Source organism: Delphinapterus leucas, chromosome 13, assembly GCF_059928025.1.
Source record: "Delphinapterus leucas isolate spDelLeu-1000000601 "Yukka" chromosome 13, BTC_Dleu_Yukka2, whole genome shotgun sequence".
Classification (NCBI taxonomy): domain Eukaryota; kingdom Metazoa; phylum Chordata; class Mammalia; order Artiodactyla; family Monodontidae; genus Delphinapterus; species Delphinapterus leucas.
In genome coordinates, this window is record NC_143141.1 from 33,110,926 (window position 1) to 33,133,653 (window position 22,728).

Consider the following 22,728-nt stretch of genomic DNA (forward strand, 5'->3'; position numbering starts at 1 on the left):
TGCTGATAAACGTCACAAACCTGCTTCTTCTTAACTAGTTTAATAGCCTGAATTTCTCATTAATATTCTCTTCCGACTCCCTATCTGCACCACTACTGCTCTTGACAAGATACCCCTACCTCTGATGTTAACATCCAGTCAGTCTCACCTGCTCAAAGAATCGCTGACCTGAAAAAAACCATACATCACTATACTAATCATGTTACAAACATCTTTAACCATAACATTAACCGCCGCGGAAGTAATTCTATTTGACATTACATTCGAGGCCACACTAGGTCCTACACTCACCATTGTCACTCGATGTGGTAACCAAACAGAACGCCTCAATTCAGGGCTGTATTTTCTGTCCTATACACTAGTCGGATCACTTCCACTGCTAGTGGCATTAGTATATATCCAAAACACCACGGGCTCTCTGAATTTCCTAGTACTCCAATATTGGACCCAAGCATTACCCAACTCCTGATCCAACGTCTTTATATGACTAGCCTGCATAATAGCCTTTATGGTAAAATGACCCTTCTATGGCCTCCACCTTTGACTACCCAAAGCACACATAGAAGCCTCTATCGCAGGCTCTATAGTCCTTGCAGCCGTATTACTAAAACGCGGGGGCTACAGCATACTACGAATCACAGCGATACTCAACCCCCTGACAGAATTCGTAGCATACCCTTTTCTTATGCTTTCCTTATGAGGAATAATCGTAACCAGTTCAATCTGTCTACGCCAGACAGACCTAAAATCACTTATCGCATATTTTTCTGTCAGCTACATAGCACTTGTTATTGCAGCTATTCTCATCCAGACTCCTTGAAGTACGTAGGAGCCACCGCTTTAACAATCACCCATGGCCTCACATCATCTATATTATTCTGCCTAGCAAACTCAAACTACGAGCGAGTCCATAGCCAAACTATAATCTTAGCCCGAGACCTACAAACTCTCCTCCCACTAATAGCCACTCGATGACTACTGGCAAACCCGACAAACTTAGCCTTACCCCCAACTATTAATCTAATCAGAGAACTGTTCGTAGTTATATCAACCTTCTCATGATCAAATCTTACCATTATCTTAATAGGAACTGACATTGTAATTACAGCCCTATATTCTTTTTTTTTAACATATTTATTGGAGTGTAATTGCATGACAATGTTGTTTTAGTTTCTGCTGTATAACAAAGTGAATCAGCTATACATATACATATATCCCCATATCTCCTCCCTCTTGCGTCTCCCTCCCACCCTCCCTATCCCACCCCTCTAGGTGGTCACAAAGCACCGAGCTGATCTCCCTGTGCTATGCGGCTGCTTCCCACTAGCTATCTATTTTACGTTTGGTAGTGTATATATGTCCATGCCACTCTCTCACTTTGTCCCAGCTTACCCTTCCCCCTCCCCGTATCCTCAAGTCCACTCTCTAGTAGGTCTGCATCTTTATTCCCATCTTGCCCCTAGGTTCTTTATGACCTTTTTTTTTTTTTAGATTCCATATACATGTACATATACATTCCATATACATTCCATAAACAATACCATACGGTATTTGTTTTTCTCTTTCTGACTTACTTCACTCTGTATGACAGACTCTAGGTCCATCCACGTCACTACAAATAACTCAATTTCATTCCTTTTTATGGCTGAATAACATTCCATTGTATATATGCGCCACATCTTCTTTATCCATTCATCTGTCGATGGACACTTAGGTTGCTTCCATATCCTGGCTATTGTAAATAGTTCAGCCCTATATTCTCTATATATACTAATTCCGACACAACTCAGTAAATACACACGCCATATTAATAATATTACACCCTCTTGCACATGAGAAAATGCCCTTATAACCCTCCACATTCTACCCCTCCTACTCTTGTCACTAAATCCCAAAATCATCCTAGGCCCCCTGTATTGTAAATATAGTTTAAAAAAAAAAAACACTAGATTGTGAATCTAGTGACAGAAGACTGAGACTTCTTATTTACCGAGAAAGTATTGCAAGAACTGTTAATTCATGCCCCCATGCCTAACAGTATGGCTTTTTCAGGCTTTTAAAGGATAATGGTTATCCATTGGTCTTAGGAGCCCCAAAATTAGTGCAACTCCAAGTAAAAGTAATAAACCTATTTTCCTCTTTTGCTCTGGTCACACTGCTTATACTAATCATCCCAATTATAATAACTAACACAGATTTCTACAAAAGCAACAAATATCCAACATATGTAAAAAATACTGTCTCATGTGCTTTTATTACCAGCCTAGTTCCAACAGTAATATTCTGCCACACAGGCCAAGAAATAATTATTTCAAACTGACATTCAATCACTGTCCAAACCCTTAAATTAACACTTAGCTTCAAAATAGATTACTTCTCAATAATATTCGTACCAGTAGCATTATCTGTTACATGGCCCATTATGGAGTTCTCAATATGATACCTACACTTAGACCCTTACATTAATCGGTTCTTCAAGTACCTACTCCTCTGCCTCACCACCATGCTAATCCTTGTTGCTGCCAATAACCTCTTCCAACTTTTTATTGGTTGGGAGGGGGTTGGAATTATATCCTTCCTGCTTATTGGGTGGTGATATGGGCGAGCAGACACAAACACAGCTGCTCTCCAAGCAATCCTACATAACCGCATTGGGGGTATCAGGTTCATTATATCAATAGCATGATTCCTGTTTAACTCAAACACAGGAGACCTGCAACAGATTTTTATACTCGACCTAAATCCCTCAAACCCTCCCCCTTATAGGACTCATACTAGCGGAAGCCAGAAAATCAGCCCAATTTGGACTTCACCCTTGACTCCCCTCAGCCATAGAGGGCCCCACCCCTGTATCAGCCCTGCTCCACTCAAGCACAATAGTTGTGGCAGGAGTCTTCCTACTTATTCGATTTTACCCTTTAACAGAAAACAACAAACTTATTCAAGCAATAGTGCTGTGCTTAGGAGCCCTTACCACCCTATTCACACCTGTATGCGCTCTCACCCAAAATGACATTAAAAAAAGTGTTGCTTTCTCCACTTCAAGCCGATTAGGCCTAATAATGGTAACAGTCGGCATCAACCAGCCCTATCTAGCATTCTTACACATCTGCACACATGCTTTTTTTTAAGGCCACACTATTCATATGATCTGGATCCATTATTCACAGCCTGAACGACAAACAAGATATTCGAAAAATAGGAGGCCTATTCAAGGCTATATGTACCTTTCACCACAACAGCCCTTAATATCAGGTGTCTGGCATTGACAGGAATGCCTTTCCTCACCGGCTTGTATTCTAAAGACTTGATCGTTAATGCCTGAGCCCTGTTAATAACTCTAATTGCCGCCTCCCTCACAGCTGTCTATAGTACCCGAATTGTCTTCTTCACACTATTAGGACAACCTCACTTCTCTCCCCTAACCTCTATCAATGAAAACAACCCCCTCTTAATTAACTCCATCAAACGCCTACTAATTGGAAGTGTCTTTGCCGGATTCATTATCTCCAACAACATCCCCCCAACCACAGTCCCCCTAATAACCGTACCCTTACATCTAGAACTAATGGCATCCTAGGCCTCATATTGGCACTCAACATTAACCTGAACACAAAAGACTTGAAATTTATCTACCCCTCAAATACCCTTACATCCTCTAGTCTCTTAGGATATTTCCCCACCATCATGCATCGCCTACCTCCTCACCTAAACCTATCAATGAGCCAAAAATCAGCATCCTCCCTTTTGGACTTAATCCGACTAGAAAACGTTTTACCGAAAACCACATCCCTTATTCAACTGAAGTTCCCCAAACTAATCTCAAGCAAAGAAGTCCTTATCAGACTATACTTCCTGTCATTCCTTGCTACTCTCACCTTTAGCACGCTTTCATTTAATTACCAGGAGTAATCATAATAACCACACCACCAGTAAACAGCGACCAGCCAGTAACAATCACCAACCAGCTACCATAACTATATAACGGCGTATTAGATACTGAACAGCTATGAAAGAATAGTCCTACACGCACCCTTCTCCCCACCTCAGTTTAAGAAACAGAACATTGGGCTTCCCTGGTGGCGCAGTGGTTGAGAGTCCGCCTGCCGATGCAGGGGACACGGGTTCGTGCCCCGGTCTGGGAGGATCCCACATGCCGCGGAGAGGCTGGGCCCGTGAGCCATGGCCGCTGAGCCTGCGCGTCCGGAGCGTGTGCCCCGCAACGGGAGAGGCCACAACAGTGAGAGGCCCGCATACCGCAAAAGAAAAAAAAAAAAGAAACAGAACATTATTATTACCTTTGGAAGTCGGCTTGTGTGTATGCCCATGTGCATGTACATACTCATGTTACTATCATTACTATTTCAAGGCACAATATGTACTTAAGCTAAGTAAAGTTCATGGCTCACAATAGTGGATGCAATCGTGTTTTAAATAGCCTTTTTATAATTTCAAGTTTGGAGGACTACTTTATCGAATCTAATTAGTCATCATTGTTTTTACTTTGTAATGTGGATGACAAAGAGCTTGCACGTGATATGGAGACGTGTAAGTTCTGCCATTTTCTTAATGTTTGCTCATACTTACATTGTTAATATTGTCTTTAATTCATGGTGTCTTTGCAGGGGTATTTTTATTTTATTTATTTATTTTTTAAATTGGAGTATAAGTGCTTTAATTGCAGGGGTATTTTTAAACCACTTATTTATTTTGGCCAGAGAGGGAGGGAGGGTAGTTTAGTTAAAACTCAGTAGTATAGTCCCTAGTCCGCTCACCTAGCAAGCTTTAACAAATCACAATATCCCAGAAGGAAACTGGCCCACGGCTCCCACCTCCTTCTACCACATCTATGGCAGCAGCTCCGTCCCAAACTGACACCTGCCTGCCTCCCCGCTTCCCCACCCCAACAAGGGGCAACTCAGTCAGCCCAGGGCAGAGGTCTCCCATCCTCCCCTTGAACATGTATGTACAGTATGGTTATTATCACCCTGCAGCAGGATAGATGCTGTCATCAGTGAGAAATGGCCTTATAGGACAGTCTCTGACACAATGGAACGCTTGGTGTTCGATTTTTTAAATTTTGGAAATCTTCCCTCAGACACCAACTGGTGACAGTGGGAGAGCCTTAAGCCTCCCTATTTTTCTTTTTCTCTTTACCAGAGTAGTCTCAGAGGTGAAAAGTTTAGATAGCAAACCTATAAACCCACATTTATGAGGCAAATAAATATTTTTCAGAGCGACATCTCCTTTCAGGCAGAGCTGCCGATTTGCAATTGGTCTCTGATAAAGAGCTGAATGAAGCTTCCACCCACCTGGCAGCTGGGCTGGAGGGAAATCAGGGATCAGCACAGCCACTGCTTACCCTTTGCCTGCCTGTACTCAGCCAGGGGGGAAAAGAGGAGGAGGGCAGAGCTTTCTGGGAGGCCCCAGTGCCAGCTTATGGAGTGGCCATTGTTACAAAACTCAGGTATAAGCCAGATCCCTTTAACCTATAGAGATCCAGAGAAACTTGGAACCTCTCCCCACCCCAGCTTCATAGCCTGTGAAATATCCAAAGGCCTCTTTCAAATTTCTGTGAATCCCTAGACCTCCAGTCTTCTTGTTTCCTGGGCTCCCCTTTACACGGTGTAGTTTTTCAGCTTTCTAAGTGTGAAACTCAGCCTTTCTGAGTTCAGAGGGGGAAAAAAATCATTCACCCAAGCAATTAAGAACACAGTAGATTTACCTAAAGAATGGGATTCAGGGCATGGATTTTTAGGGATTTATATCACATACTACACAGCAAACAGCTTTGAAAAAGTCACTTATCAGGACTTCCGTGGTGGCGCAGTGGTTAAGAATCCACCTGCCAATGCAGGGGACACGGGTTCGAGCCCTGGTCCAGGAAGATCCCACATGCCACGGAGCAACAAAGCCCGTATACCACAACTACTGAGCCCGCACTCTAGAGCCCACACGCCACAACTGCTGAGCCCACGTACCACAACTCCTGAAGCCCACATGCCTAGAGCTCGTGCTCCGCAACAAGAGAAGCCACCACAATGAAAAGCCTGTGCACTGCAACAAACAGTAGCCCCCGCTCGCTGCAACTAGAGAAAGCCCGCGCACAGCAACAAAGACCCAATGCAGCCAAAAATAAATAAATAAATAATTTTTTTTTTTTTTTAAAGTAACTTATCAGACATCCCAGATCTCCAAAGATGTTTGGGGCCATAATAGCAATAGGAATTCCCTTCTTAACCCTTCTCATACATGTTAGTTAAGTCTCGTCTCTTTAGCTCCCTGCCTCTCAAGAACCAGAGTAACAAATTCCATCCCCCTTCTCTACCATATGTCTTGGCACCTTGGGGATCTTACAGAGCAAGATATTTCCCCCAGACAGGTTTCTCTATCCTAAAAGAATTCCGATGCCCGATGTTAAGATAATGAAGTTTTTGCCATCTCATTATAGTCAGGATGGTCTCCTTGAAACCATTTTCTTTCCTTCTTTTCTTCAATTTAGTGGCTATTAGATATTTTACATCTGAGAGAATTTCAGACCACACTGCCCTCCCTGGCCTGGATCTAGAGGCAAACTTTTTCTGTAAAGGACTAGATAGTGAATATTTTAGGTTTTTCAGGCTATAATGGTCTCTGTCACAACTACTTAACTCAGCTGTTATAGCACATAAACAGTCATAGACGCTATGTCAACCAATGAGCGTGGCTGTGTTCCAGTACTTTATTTACAAAAACAAGTGGTGGCTGTAGTTTTCCTGCCCATGATCTAGAAGAAAGCACATAGCAGCTTTGATGAAAACAAGTGGAGAAGCCTCCAGGCTAAAATTCAGTCTCCTTAGCTTGTTAGCATATGAGGCCATTTATCATTTGCTTCATTCGTACTGATTCTTAAGGCAGTCCCCACCTACCTGACTCAAGCTTAGATGCCCTTCTTCTGAACTTCCTTTGCACCTTGTTAGAGTACATCTCAGAGTGCTCACAGCACTCTGCTCTTTACTAGACTGAGTTCCTCAAGACCAGAGATGTCTTATTCATCCCTTCATGTGCCTACAAGAATGCCTGATACATTGTTGGTACTCAGTTTGTGTTTGTTAAAATAATTGCTGCTTTCTCTTTCCTGTGTTTGCCTAGATTTCTGTGTCAGGAAGTGCTCCTGAGGATACGTGGGAGGCAGACAGATGGTCTTCTCTGAATGAGAGTGACCCAGCACCAGGGACAAGGCGTTGGGGGAAACTTGGGCAATAAACACAAATGAGTCATTAGTCAAGTCCATGCCTTTTGGTGGACTTCCCACAATTGTCCTCTTGATCTGTCCTCAGCTATTGATAGGAGCTGTTATGTTTCCATATCCGAATGAGAAAAACAGATTTGGTGACTTATCTGGGGTCACGCTGTCAGTCAGGGGACCCCCAGCCTGAGGGTCTTTTTGCTGTGCTAAACTGCCTCTTAAAAGGCACCTGTGCATTAGTGTTTATGAAAAATACTTTAAAATGATGCGATTGGTTTCATCCTGTCAAAGACTGGGAGTGGACCATGCTTTATACGGTAGCTGTGTTCTGAAGAGGTAGCACATTTAGAATTTTGTCATTTAGATTATATGTTAAGTATTCCAGAGAAGCATGTTATTTGAAATCGTTCTGCCGTCTAACCTGTTTTAATATGAAGATTTCTTCTGGAATGTATATAAAGTGCAAGTTCAGATTTCCGTAAATCAAGTTTACTTCAAGGACATACCTCCTTTGGGAACACAATTCTCTACAGGACTCAGTGTGCCTGTTCAAAAGGAAACATGTAAAGAAAATCACCCCTGGGGGAAAGAGGTATGGCTCTTGTCAGTGTGTCTTTGTGTCTGTCTGTGTGTACCTTCGCTCCTATGGTCCTTTGCTTCCCATGGAATCTTTAAGAGGTGGCTCTCCCTAACATGAGGTAGGCCCCATGCTGCCCGCTAGGAGCCAGCCCAGATGACTCCTTGAAGCCAAACATCTGCTGAATTCCCATTCACTAGTCATAGGATCTTCCCCTGGGACCTTAGAACCAAATATCCAGGGCTGGGTTCCCCCTCATCTGTCATAGCTATTATCACTCCTGTTTGATGTTTCCTTCTTCCTCAGACAACCTTCCTTCTAGTGCTGGTCAGAAGGACCCTAGGTTTGGTCTATTTGGAAAGTTTGCTGCGAGAAACACAGATTATAAGTCCTTCCCACCATCTATCCAATGTTGTTCCTATAACATTGTCAGTTTACCTACTTTAATTCTATGTAACATGTTTTTACCGACTACCTGCTAGTAATCTAGCCCTATGCTGGCCCATGCTGTAGAGTAGTCGAAGGAGAAAACATGATCCCCATCCTTGGGAAGCTCCCAGTCTACATGGGTGATGAGGCTCACATCTCAGGAATTAGCGGTAAAGGCGAGAATATATAAAACAATTCTCCTCACCAAAATTAGGCATGATATGAACTGCTTTGGTAACAAATACTAGTCTAGTAGTGGGAACAAGCTGGGCATTCTTCACCAGTCTTTTCATTTTTACTTTCTGAGTTCTGTGGGTAATCCTTTCTGCCTATGAGAACACAGGGGCACCCTCAGGTTCATTTGCTTGCATATTAATCTATAATTCTCCTTTACCTGTGAACAACTCATCTATTTGAAATCACTTCTACATCTTCTGTTGGAGAAGTATGTATGTTGATATGCATGAACAAGGATCAACGAGTCCTACTTTATCTTAGTATCTCATTTCGAAGGTATTTCCTAGAAGTTTGCAATTGTTCTGCTATTCTAATGCTATCTGCACTCTGTCCAGTTAACTCACTCTCTGGTCTTGGACTAGTTTTCACTTTGACTCATTTGGATTTTGCTAGTCTTTCTTAGCTACCATTGCAAAAAAGAAAGTCTGTTCAGAAGTTTGACCTAGCCTTAGGCAAGTACCTTACCCAAAGGCTGAATCAATGAAGGTTTTGAAAAATAAACAGCTATGGTGTCTTGGGGAATGTAAACCATCAAGCCATCTCTACCACTTGTCTACTTTGTGATTTTCAGCACTTTGCTCGTCCTTTCTGGGTCTTTGTCCTTCCCTCTCCCCCACCTGCATGAAATCAGAATTGTAATTTGAGTCCTATTAAGCCATGAGCATGTTCTGAAATAAACAGAAATATATTAGAGACAGCTTTAGAACTGCCAAAGCCCTAGTTAGAAGTCATATACATAAAAGTCATAGAGGAGGAAAAAAAAACAAAAAAGAAAACAGATATTCCATCATAGTAGATTGTTTAGTATAACCTGATTCAAATGTCTTTCCTTGTCCTATCCTTTCCTACTTGTACACATTTTTGTATAATAACCAATAATCACATAATTTACAATTTTATTAACCTATGTAGTTTATAAGATGTCACATCAACTACTACATGAGTTTAATTCTCCTGTTCCAATAAATACCATAAACAAATAACTCTGTGTTTGAGGTCAAAGCATCATTAATGATTGGTTGAGTTTGCTTTTGATTGAAGTAGCCATAACATTTATCAGTTATGTTCTACTCTGAAAATATCTAACACTCCTCTTCCACCAGTTAAATGATAAAATGCCCCCAAACATGTCTGATGTGTCCCTTGAAAATGACTTATCTAGTTTACAAAAACCACATGTATATGAATAAATCAAGAATACGATCATTAATAAGGAATTAACATCTTTTGGAGTGAGTTCTAGGATGACGGTTAAGTGAAAAAAGTAGAAGTGCAAAAGAGTATCTATTGCATGCTACCCTTCAGGTGAGAAAGAAGAGGATATAAGAAAATTCACATGTATCTTCTCATTTGTACAAAAGAAGTAAAAGAAGGATAAACCAGAACCCTGCGAAGGGTCGATAGGAAAGATGTAGAAAGAAATGGGGAGAATAGAACAGCTTAGCTGGGATGAGGAGGGAACGATACTTCTGAGCATACTTTATTTATTTATTTTTGCGGTACACGGGCCTCTCATTGTTGTGGCCTCTCCCGTTGCGGAGCACAGGCTCTGGACGCGCAGGCTCAGCGGCCGTGGCTCACAGGCCTAGCCGTTCCACAGCATGTGGGATCTTCCCGGACCAGGGCATGAACCCACATCCACTGCATCGGCAGGTGGACTCTTAGCCACTGCGCCACCAGGGAAGCCCCCTGAGTGTACTTTTCTATGTAGCTCTGACTCATTCCCCAAAATAAATGATTTAAACCAACCAGTATGTGGTGGGGTGGGGGTCCAAATTGAATACAAGCAGTGAAAAATAAATCTAACTAAATTATGAAAGGATAGCATAATCACACTGAAAGGAGTGAGGAAGAAAAGAACTAAACTAAGTAATTTAAAAACCAGTATTCTGACTGACATAAAGAATCCTAAAGATGCTACCAGAAACCTACTAGAGCTAATCAATGAATTTGGTAAAGTAGCAGGATACAAAATTAATGCACAGAAATCTCTTGCATTCCTATACAATAATGATGAAAAATCTGAAAGAGAAATTAAGGAGACACTCCCATTTACCATTGCAACAAAAAGAATAAAATACCTAGAAATAAACCTCCCGAGGGAGACAAAAGACCTGTATGCAGAAAACTATGAGACATTGATGAAAGAAATTAAAGATGATGAGATGGGTTCAAGATGGCGGAGTAGAAGGACGTGTGCTCACTCCCTCTTGCGAGAGCACCAGAATCACAACTAACTGCTGACCAATCATTGACAGGAAGACACTGGAACTCACCAAAAAAGATACCCCACATCCAAAGACAAAGGAGAAGCCACAATGAGATGGTAGGAGGGGTGCAATCACAATAAAATCAAATCCCATAACTGCTGGGTGGGTGACTCAAACTGGAGAACACTTATACCACAGAAGCCCACCCACTGGAGTGAAGGTTCTGAGCCCCATGTCAGGCTTCCCAACTTGGGGGTCTGGGAACGGGAGGAGGAATTCCTAGAGAATCAGACTTTGAAGGCTAGTGGGATTTGCTTGCAGGACTTTGACAGGACTGGGGGAAACAGAGACTCCACTCTTGGAGGGCACACACAAAGTAGTGTGCACATCAGGACCCAGGGGAAGGAACAGTGACCCCATAGGAGACTGAACCAGACCTACCTGCTACTGTTGGAGGGTCTTCTGCAGAGGCGGGGGATGGCTGTGGCTCACCGTGAGGACAAGGGCACTGGCAGCAGAAGTTCTGGGAAGTACTCCTTGGTGTGAGCCCTCCCAGAGTCTGCCAGTAGCCCCACCAAAGAACCAGGTAGGCTCCAGTGTTGGGTTGCCTCAGGCCAAACAACCAACAGGGAGAGAACCCATCCCCACCCATCAGCAGACAAGCACATTAAAGTATTACTGAGCTCTGCCCACCAGAGCAACACCCAGCTCTACCCACCACCAGTCCCTCCCATCAGCAAACTTGCACAAGCCTCTTAGATAGCCTCATCCACCAGAGGGCAGACAGCAGAAGCAAGAAGAACTACAATCCTGCAGCCTGTGGAACAAAAACCACATTCACAGAAAGATAGACAAGATGAAAAGGCAGAGGGCTATGTACCAGATGAAGGAACAAGATAAAACCCCAGAAAAACAACTAAATGAAGTGGAGATAGGCAACCTTCCAGAAAAAGAATTCAGAATAATGATAGTGAAGATGATCCAGGACCTCGGAAAAAGAATGGAGGCAAAGATCGAGAAGATGCAAGAAATCTTTAACAAAGACCTAGAACAATTAAAGAACAAACACCTAGAAGAATTAAAGAACAAACAAACTGAGATGAACAATACAATAACTGAAATGAAAAATACAGTAGAAGGAATCAATAGCAGAATAACTGAGGCAGAAGAATGGATAAGTGACCTGGAAGACAGAATGGTGGAATTCACTGCCATGGAACAGAATAAAGAAAAAAGAATGAAAAGAAATGAACACAGCCTAAGAGACCTCTGGGACAACATTAAACACAACAGCATTCGCATTATAGGGGTCCCAGAAGGAGAAGAGAGAGAGAAAAGACCCGAGAAATTATTTGAAGAGATTATAAGTCGAAAATTTCCCTAACATAGGAAGGGAAATAGCCACCCAAGTCCAGGAAGTGCAGAGAGTCCCAGGCAGGATAAACCCAAGGAGAAACGCACTGAGACACATAGTAATCAAACTGACAAAAATTAAAGACAAAGAAAAATTATTGAAAGCAACAAGGGAAAAATGACAAATAACATACAAGGGAACTCCTATAAGGTTAACAGCTGATTTCTCAGCAGAAACACTACAAGTCAGAAGGGAGTGGCATGATATATTTAAAACGATGAAAGGGAAGAAGCTACAACTAAGATTACTCTACCCGGCAAGGATCTCATTCAGATTCTATGGAGAAATCAAAAGCTTTACAGACAATCAAAAGCTAAGAGAATTCAGCACCACCAAACCAGGTCTACAACAAATGTTAAAGGAACTTCTCTATGTGGGAAACACAAGAGGAGAAAAGGACCTACAAAAACAAACTCATAACAATTAAGAAAATGGTAATAGGAACATACATATGGATAATTACCTTAAACGTGAATGGATTAAATACTCCAACCAAAAGACACAGGCTCCCTGAATGGATACAAAAACAAGACCCATATATATGCTGTCTACAAGAGACCCACTTCAGACCTAGGGACACATACAGACTGAAAGTGAGGGGATAGAAAAAGATATTCCATGCAAATGGAAATCAGAAGAAAGCTGGAGTAGCAATACTCATATCAGATAAAATAGACTTTAAAATAAGAATGTCACAAGAGGCAAGTAAGGACACTGCAAAGTGATCAAGGGATCAATCCAAGAAGAAGATATAACAATTATAAATATATATGCACCCAACGTAGGAGCACCTCAATACATGAGGCAACTGCTAACAACTATAAAAAAGGAAATTGACAGTAACACAGTAATAGTGGGGGACTTTAACACCTCACTTACACCAATGGGCAGATCATCCAAAATGAAATTAAGGAAACACAAGCTTTAAATGACACGTTAAACAAGATGGACTTAATTGCTATTTATAGGACATTCCATCCAAAACCAGCAGATTACACTTTCTTCTCAAGTGCACACAGAACATTCTCCAAGATAGATCACATCTTGTGTCACCAATCAATCATCATTAAATTTAAGAAAATTGAAATCATATCATGCATCTTTTCTGACCACAACGCTATGAGATTAGAAATCAATTACAGGGGAAAAAAACGTAAAAAACACAAACACATGGAGGCTAAACAATATGGTACTGAATAACCAAGAGATCACTGAAGAAATCAAAGAGGAAATCAAGAAATACCTAGAGACAAATTACAACAAAAACACAATGATCCAAAACCTATGGGATGCAGCAAAAGCAGTTCTAAGAGGGAAGTTTATAGCAACACAAGCCTACTTGAAGAAACAAGAAAAATCTCAAATAAACAATCTAAACTTACACCTAAAGGAACTAGAGAAAGAAGAACAAACAAAACCCAAAGTTAGTAGAAGAAAAGAAACCATAAAGATCAGAGCAGAAATAAATGAAATAGAAACAAAGAAAACAATGGCAAAGATCAGTAAAACTAAAAGCTGGTTCTTTGAGAAGATAAACAAAATTGATAAACCATTAGCCAGACTCATCATGAAAAAGAGGGAGAGGACTCAAATCAATAAAATTAGAAATGAAAAAGGAGAAGTTATAACAGACACCGCAGAAATGCAGAGCATCCTAAGAGACTACTACAAGCAACTCTATGCCAATAAAATGGACAACCTGGAAGAAATGGACAAATTCTTAGAAAGGTATAACCTTCCAAGACTGAACCAGGAAGAAATAGAAAATATGAACAAACCAAGTAATGAAATTGAAACTGTGATTAAAAAATCTTCCAACAAACAAAAGTCCAGGACCAGATGGCTTCACAGGTGAATTCTATCAAACGTTTAGAGAAGAGCTAAGACCCATCCTTCTCAAACTCTTCCAAAAAATTGCAGAGGAAGGGACACTCCCAAACTCATTCTATGAGGCTACCATCACCCTGATACCAAAACCAGACAAAGATACTACAAAAAAAGAAAATTACAGACCAATATCACTGACGAGTATAGATGGAAAAATCCTCAACATAATACTAGAAAACAGAATCCAACAGCACATTAAAAGGATCATACACCATGATCAAGTGGGATTTATCCCAGGTATGCAAGGATTCTTCAATATACACAAAGCAATCAATGTGATACACCATATTAACAAACTGAAGAATAAAAACCATATGATCATCTCAATAGATGAAGAAAAAGCTTTTGACAAAATTCAACACCAATTTATGAAAACACTCTCCAGAAAGTGGGCATAGAGTGAACCTACCTCAACATAATAGAGGCCTTATACGACAAACCCACAGCCAACATCTTTCTCAATGGTGAAAAACTGAAAGCATTTCCTCTAAGATCAGGAACAAGACAAGGATGTCCACTCTCACCACTATTATTCAACATAGATTTGGAAGTCCTAGCCACAGCATTCAGAGAAGAAAAAGAAATAAAGGAATACAAATTGAAAAAGAAGAAGTAGAACTGTCACTGTTTGCAGATAACCTCTCTATACTCTACATAGAGAATCCTAAAGATGCCTCCAGAAAACTACTAGAGCTAATCAATGAATTTGGTAAAGAAGCAGTATACAAAATTAATGCACAGAAATCTCTTGCATTCCTATACACTAATGATGAAAACCCTGAAAGAGAAATTAAGGAAACACTGCCATTTACCACTGCAACAGAAAGAATAAAATACCTAGGAATAAACCTACCTAAGGAGACAAAAGACCTGTATGCAGAAAACTATAAGATGCTGATGAAAGAAATTAAAGATGATACCAAGAGATGGAGAGATATACCATGTTCTTGGATTGGAAGAATCAATACTGTGAAAATGACTATACAACCCAAAGCAATCTACAGATTCAATGCAATCCCTATCAAATGACCAATGGCATTTTTTACAGAACTACAACAAAAAAGCTTAAAATTTGTATGGGGACCCTAAAGATCCCAAATAGCCAAAGCAGTCTTGAGGGAAAAAAACGGAGCTGGAGGAATCAGACTCCCTGACTTCAGACTATACTACAAAGCTACAGTAATCAAGACAGTATGGTACTGGCCCCAAAACAGAAATATAGATCAATGAAACAGGATAGAAAGCCCAGAGATAAACCCATGCACCTGTGGTCAACTCATACATGACAAAGTAGGCAAGGGTATACAATGGAGAAAAGACAGTCTCTTCAATAACTGGTGATGAGAAAACTGGACAGCTACATGTAAAAGAATGAAACTAGAACCCTCCCTAACACCATACACAAAAATAAACTCAAAATGGATTAGACACCTAAATGGAAGACCTGGCACTATAATACTCTTAGAGGAAAACATAGGAAGAACTCACTTTGACATAAATCACAGCAGAATCCTTTTTGATCCACCTCCTAGAGTAATGGAAATAAAAACAAAAATAAACAAATGGGACCTAATGAAACTTAAAAGCTTTTGCAAAGCAAAGGAAACCACAAACAAGATGAAAAGACAAACCTTAGAATGGGAGAAAATATTTGCGAACGAATCAGTGGGCAAAGGATTAATCTCCAAAATATATAAACAGGTCATGCAGCTCAATATCAAAAAAACAGACAACCCAATCAAGAAATGCGCAGAAGACCTAAATAGACATTTTTTCAAAGAAGATATACAGATGGTCAAGAAGCACATGAAAAGCTGCTCAGCATCACTGATCATTAGAGAAATGCAACTCAAAACTACAGTGAGGTATCACCTCACACTGGTCAGAATGGGCATAATCAGAAAATCTACAAACAACAAATGCTGGAGAGGGTGTGGAGAAAAGGGAACCCTCTTGCACTGTTGGTGGGAATGTAAATTGATACAGCCACTATGGAGAACAGTATGGAGGTTCCTCAAAAAACTAACAATAGAACTGCCATACAACCCAGCAATCCCACTACTGGGCATATACCCAGAGAAAACCATAATTCAAAAAGAGTCATGTACCACAATGCAGCTCTATTTCCAATAGCCAGGACATGGAAGCAACCTAAGTGTCCATCGACAGATGAATGGATAAAGAAGATGTGGTACATATATACAATGGAATATTACTCAGCCATAAAAAGAAACAAAATTGAATTATTTGTAGTGAGGTGGATGGACCTAGAGACTGGCATACAGAGTGAAGTCAGAAAGAGAAGAACAAATACTGTATGCTAACACATATATGGAATCTTAAAGAAAAAAATTGTTCTGAAGATCCTGGGGGCAGGACAGGAATATAGACCCAGACATAGAGAATGGACTTTAGGACACGGAGAGGGGGAAGTGGGATGAAGTGAGAGAGTGGCATGGACATATATACACTACCAAATGTAAAATAGATAGCTAGTGGGAAGCAGCTACATAGCACAGGGAGATCAGCTCAGTGCTTTGTGTCCACCTAGAGGGGTGGGATAGGGACGGTGGGAGGGAAACGCCAGAGGGAGGAGATATGGGGATATATGTATATGTATAGCTGATTCACTTTGTTATACAGCAGAAACTAACACACCATTGTAAAGCAAGTGTACTCCAATAAAGATATTAATTAATTACTTAATTTTAAAAATTAAAAAATTTAAAACCAGTATTCTGACTGGCAATTGTAAGGCTAAAGACAAAAAAGAACTGTATGAAAATACTCTAGTTAGTAAACTTGTTTTTCTCACATGGGTATGGATTAGCAATTCTGAAACTACTTTATACTGCACTAGGACTGAACCAATAAGTAAAATATAATGAGAGCCAGGTTTCTCATTATCAGAGAAAGAAGTGATAAATAAGGAAAGAGGGAAGGAGAGAATGAATCCTCTGGTGTTTGCCTGGAATCATAGACATCAAATATGAACTCATGATTTTAAAATATATTCACAAAAGATATAGATGTGTTAATAAACATACATATATTTCTTAGCTCTGTCCACTGAGAGGGCCTAGAGGCAATAACACCTCAATAGAACTGAGCATGCTAAGTGCTCAGATCTTGGTTTCTAAAAACCATTCCCCAAAACAAGGAACGAGAAAGAGCTCCTTGGAGAAGTAACTGGTTCCAAAGCAAGGGCAGGGAAAGTGCAAGATGAGCTTGGAACATTTTATAGTGCCAGCAAGTAAGGAATTGTTCAAGAAAGGATAGGGACAGGTGGAAAATACACAGGAAAGCCAGTCTGAAGGCGTCCCTAATGGCCAAAGCCAGAATAAGTTGAACAATAACATGAATAATGATTGTATTAGATTATAACCCACGAAATAAAATAAATATCTGTGAGGTCATGCTGATATAAATAATTGGACAAATAAATAAATGGAGGAAAAGGGACAGCACTTTTCCTCACAGGAGGATTCCATTTAATAACTACATATATTAAAATTATTAATATTATCAATATTAATAATAAATATTGTTGTAGGCAGGATCCACCAATGGATGTTAAAGGTAGTGGACAAAAGTTTGAGGAGAAACAGGATATTTGCATAGTATTAAAGTATATCTCCCATAAGAAATGTATTAATTATTTACAAAGGTAAAAGTAATAACTTTGCAGTAGAGAAACTCACCACCTTAACCAAATGATCAATAATGAGATATGTATGTGGGCATCATATATACCTGATATGATGCACTGAGAAGGGGGCAGTATCACTCCTTTTCTACAGTATTTTTGCAAAAAAAAAAAAAATGCATAACCCCAATCCAGAGTTTCTTAACCTCAACACTATTGACATTTGGGGCTGGTAATTCTTTGTTGTGGGGCTGTCTTGAGCACTGTAGGATGTTTAGCAGCATTCCTGGCTTCTACTGACTTGATGCCAGGAGCATCACCACCACTACCATCACCCAGCATTGTTACAACCCAAAATGTCTCAGACATTGTCAGATGTCCCACGGGAGGCCAGATCTCCCCTAGTTGAGAACTACTGCCTCAATCTAACCATAAACAAACATTGGGCAGACCCAAATTAAGGGACGTTCTGCAAAATAAATGACTGGGGACTTCTGCAGCGGTCCAGTGGTTAAGACTCCGCACTTCCACTGCAGGGAACACAGGTTTGATCCCTGGTCGGAGAACTAAGATCCTGCATGCTGTGTGGCACAGCCAAAAAAAAAAAAAAAAAAAATTAAATGACTGAAAGTAAAGTGTAAGTATCAAGGTCTTGAAAAATAAGAATGAGGAACTATAACACATTGGAAGAGTCTCAGGAGGCATGATGATTAAATGAAATGTGGGATACTGGATTGGATCAGAAAAAGGACGTTAGTAGAAAATCTGGTGAAAATGGAATGAAATCATAGTTTAGTTAATAGTACTGTACCAATGTTGATTTCTTGGTTCTGATCATTGTAATATAATATGTGAACATTAGAGAAGCTGGGTGAAGGGTATAGAGGAACTGTCTAAACTATTTTTGCAACCTGTATGTAAGTCTAAAATTATTTCAAAATAATAACCATTAAACACTAAATCATGTTATAGTCTTTGTGATGCCAAAGGGAACGTCTCATTGTGGTGCTAGTATTTGAGTTATCTTCTATTTCTGACAAGTATGAATGGTTTCCCATTTGTGAAAATGATGTAAAGTATTGTTTACAAAATTTTTATGACCAAAATATGAATCAATACAAACAAAAATGTTAAGTTAATAATAACACATGTGGCATGAGGATGTGGTAAAAACTGCAAAAGTGATAGTAAAGTTTGAGGAATAGTGATCTTAAGTTCAGTCTCCCACCTTTGATGCTCCTCTTTTTTCTTCTCCATCCACCACCTACTTACAAACATCAAGAAGTAAGATGCCTTAAAATGCATATATAGTATGCTACTTTCTGTGAAAGAAAGAGGAGGGAATAAGAAAGCATACGTGTATCTGCATATCTTTACAAATAGAAACATAGGAAGGACAAATCCAAAAACAATGGAGTTGGGTACCTATAAGGCATGGTAGGAATTGGGGTGAAAGGGATACAACAAAGGAAAGAGTGACACTTTTCTGAGTTAACATTTTTGTATTGTTTTGACTTTTGGAAGCATGTTAATGTCCTACATATGTAAAAAATTAAGAAGGATGGGAGGGAGGAGCCTAAAACTAAAAGCAAATGGAAACAAATGAACCCAGTTGTATTTAGATGAATACCATAACCAAACTGAAGGGAAAATTTAAAAAGGACTAATCCAAGTGGCTTATGAGCATAGGCTTTGATTATACACACTCAAGTTGGGAGAGGAAATTGCAAACAAATCTCAAACTCTTTTTAGCAGGCTTTTTTTTTTTTGTAGTGGTATATACAAACAATTCTGAACTGATTTTAGATATATTATAGGATTAAGCAAATTAGTGAATGAGATGATGTCGTTGAGAGCCAGGATTCTCACTGTGGAAGAAAGCACATGCATATATGGGATAGAGGAAGGCAAAAAAGAACTCTGTGAGAATGATTAGAGTTGGAGGTATTGGTGTAAACTCATGATCTCTAAAATGTGTGTGCATACATGCTTATATAAGTACACATGTATGTGTATATGTGTGCGTGTGTATATGTGGATTATATGCATATATTTCCTAGCTCTGTGCTCTGAGAGGGCTTAACTCCCCATAGATTGTCCCCAAGTAGCAATGAGCACACCTAGCACCCAAATCTTGATCTCTAATAACCTTCCCACTAAAAGAAACCAGGGCTGTTCAGAGAAATGGCTGATTTCAGAGCTGGGCATGGTAGATACAAGATGAACCTGCAACACCTTATTATGACAGAAAGTAAGGAAGTCCTGGAAAAAAAAATCATGGGGGCATGTCACAAGGACACAGGCTGTAGCTTGACAGATCTCCCACTTGCCAAACCTGGGACAATTGGAGCATCAAAGTAATTAGGTATAGTAATGAATATAAACCATTGAAAAAATGGAAACCCATGAATCCATACCAATAATAAAATAGATAAATTAATGGGGGAGAAGGAGAGAGCACTTCTTATGGTAGAATGCTGAGTGACAACTGATAAACGTGGAGGGAAGGATAGAATTGGAATGTCATCAGTGTGAGACCATCATAGTAAAGACCAAAGCGAAGAAGAATCCTCGATAGATGCTAAATCTAAGGGGAAATTTTAACCAGGAGCAGTATATTCACATGGTCTTAAATTGTCTCCTCAATTGCTTCCTAGTTGCAAAAGAAAATATAATACCTAGACGGTGGAGAAATCAGACAACGTCTTGACTGGGTGATCCAAATTAATATCACCAATGAGAGACAAATGAACACTGTATATTGTATACCTCCAGATGTGATGCCCTGAGGAGGACATAACATCACATGTAATATTCCGGCCCGAAATGCATGTCTTATATCTTATTATAAGCATTAGAAAAACCAAAACTAAGGGGGGAAAAAGGAGACAGGGAACTTTTGAAGAGTTGACATCCTTCAAAAATGTCAATATCATATAAGAAAGAGACAGACTGTGGAAATAGTCCAGATTAAAGTAGGCTCAGTAGATAACTAAATGTAATACCTAATCCTAAATAAACAAAAATGCTGTGCAGGATTTTATTGGGTCAATTTATAAAATTAGGGTATGGACAGTATCAATATTAAATTTATTAAAGTTAAAAACCATACTGTGATTATGTATGAGAATAGCCCTAATTCTTAGGAACACTGAAATATTTGGGGATAAAGGGTCATGATATATGTAATTTACTCTCAAGAGACTCCAAAAAGAGATACTGTGTGTGCAAAGAAAGAGAGAGAGAACACAAATGATGGAGCGTATGGGGTAAAATGTTGACAATGGATGGATCTGGGAGGAGGGTATATGGTGCTCCTTATACTACATCTATTCTTAGAGCTTTCTGATAAATTGAAAATTACTTCCAAATGAAAAATTTTTAAAATAAAAAAGAATGTGGTCGTTAGTGATGACTGAATGTTCTGCATCCTTGAGAGAGACTTTATTGAGATTTAACAAGGCCATTGCATGCAGAGAACTAGGCTGAGAGGGCCTGGTTCACCTTTGAAGGTCATAGTCTGGAGACCAAAGTGCTGTATTGATAAACAGGCCTGCCAGTTTTCTTGTTCTCTTATTCTAACACTGTTTCTAAGGAATCCAGTAGAACTGCACCCCAAGGCAGTTCACTTAGTTAAGTCCCACCCAGACTCTAGTATGTGTCCATCTGTCTCAGAGGAGGCCATCAGACCTAGGTACAGGCCACTGAAAAGAACTGTAGAAAGCAGCACAGATGCAGAGTGTGAGCTACAGGCTCATACTGGTTGAGCTTAATAGAGTTTGTGTAGCTTCCATGCCTGGAGTGGGATAAATTAGGTAGCTTGTCATCCCAGAGCTCTTAGTCTCAGCACTGGCATTGAGAGACTTTAGCAAGAATTTAAAAATAGAAAACTTAGAGCTGAGTAATGAACTGCTCTCCACACCCCACTGGTGATTTACCCAGGCTTCATCAGCCCCAAAAGACATGGCGTTCTTTTCAGTAAATCAGAAAATACTGATACCATTAATTCCATCACTGAAATTAGGAATTCGATAGTAGAGAAGGTAGTTTTATTAAATGCATGTATATGTCCACATCTGAAAAGTAATACCTGAAATAGCTTTAAGAAATCATGTTTTCATGTTTTTCCAATTAAACTTATTTGTTTTTCTTTCACCTTTCTTTTGTTAGCTCCCTAGCATGCAAACAGTAAAAGTTTTTTTAAATTTTCTGAGAAAAAAATTTAATTAAGAAAATGCTATCTTTTTCATAGTTTTTTCCTTGGGATTTGGAGGAAAAGCGTAATCATATTTGTAGACGACCTTTAGAACAAGGGACACTCCAAGTGTCTGTCATGCTCCCTAGGAGAAACTGTCTTGACGGGTCTTTGGACACTATAGGATAGAAATACTAAGATTAGAATAGGAAGTCAAGGAAATATTTCTTCTAAAGGAGAGCTCTGCAAGGCCTGGGGACAGCAAAAGGAAGTGGTAGAAGCCCTTTCACTTGCCAACTAACATAGGCGTGACCTAAAAGAGACCTGAGAGGGCCTTTTGGGGCCGTGCTGACCCAGGCCAACCAACGTGTCTGTCTCTCTCCCCCTCTCCTCTCATCTTTAGCATCCCTTTCTTGGCTGAGGGTGTAGGGGCTTTTCTCTGTTTAAGCAAAATTTTGGGGACTTCAGCCAATTCCCATCCTTTCTGAGGAAGTTCATAACAGCCATTCTAAGAGAGTGGATAGAAGAGGAAGCTTGGCCAAGTAGGGCAAGGCCCATACTGCCCATTTGCCCAGCTGGGCAGTGAAGACAGACAAGGGAAGAAGGTGTGCCTAAGAGCCCAGGCTCTGGCATTGGATTGACTCTAGGCCTCTCTTTGTTCTGCACGGAGTGATAGCCATCTACAATCTTCATCAACTGTTATCTCTTGGAAAGGGAGAAGTAAAGAAATGTCGTGAGTCCAAAAGCACTTATATGTATCTCATTGCTAGAAAGCCAGCTCGAAGGCCCTTCTTCTATGTAATGATGTGAGTCTGGGATGGTGACCCCTCTAGAAGTTTATAGAGGGGAGCTAGCACCTTCCCTTTCATCACCCCTACCTTTGAAAGGCACTGATTTCATTTTTC

The 22,728-nt window shown here is 40.1% G+C and overlaps 1 protein-coding gene across 22 annotated transcripts in view; it reads left to right on the plus strand.

Annotated features, from left to right (window-relative positions):
- Window positions 1-22,728, plus strand: part of EXOC6B (exocyst complex component 6B) — a 703,642-nt gene that overhangs the window by 672,243 nt on the left and 8,671 nt on the right. For 5 of the 22 annotated variants that reach the window (XM_089922302.1, XM_089922305.1, XM_089922307.1 and 2 more), the window contains exon 22: window positions 1-22,318. This exon is cut by the window's left edge. The exons of the other annotated variants lie outside the window; for them this stretch is intronic. The gene's annotated coding sequence lies outside the window, so the exon portion shown is untranslated. Of the gene's footprint in view, window positions 22,319-22,728 lie in introns of those variants that run through there. 22 annotated transcript variants of the gene reach the window in all.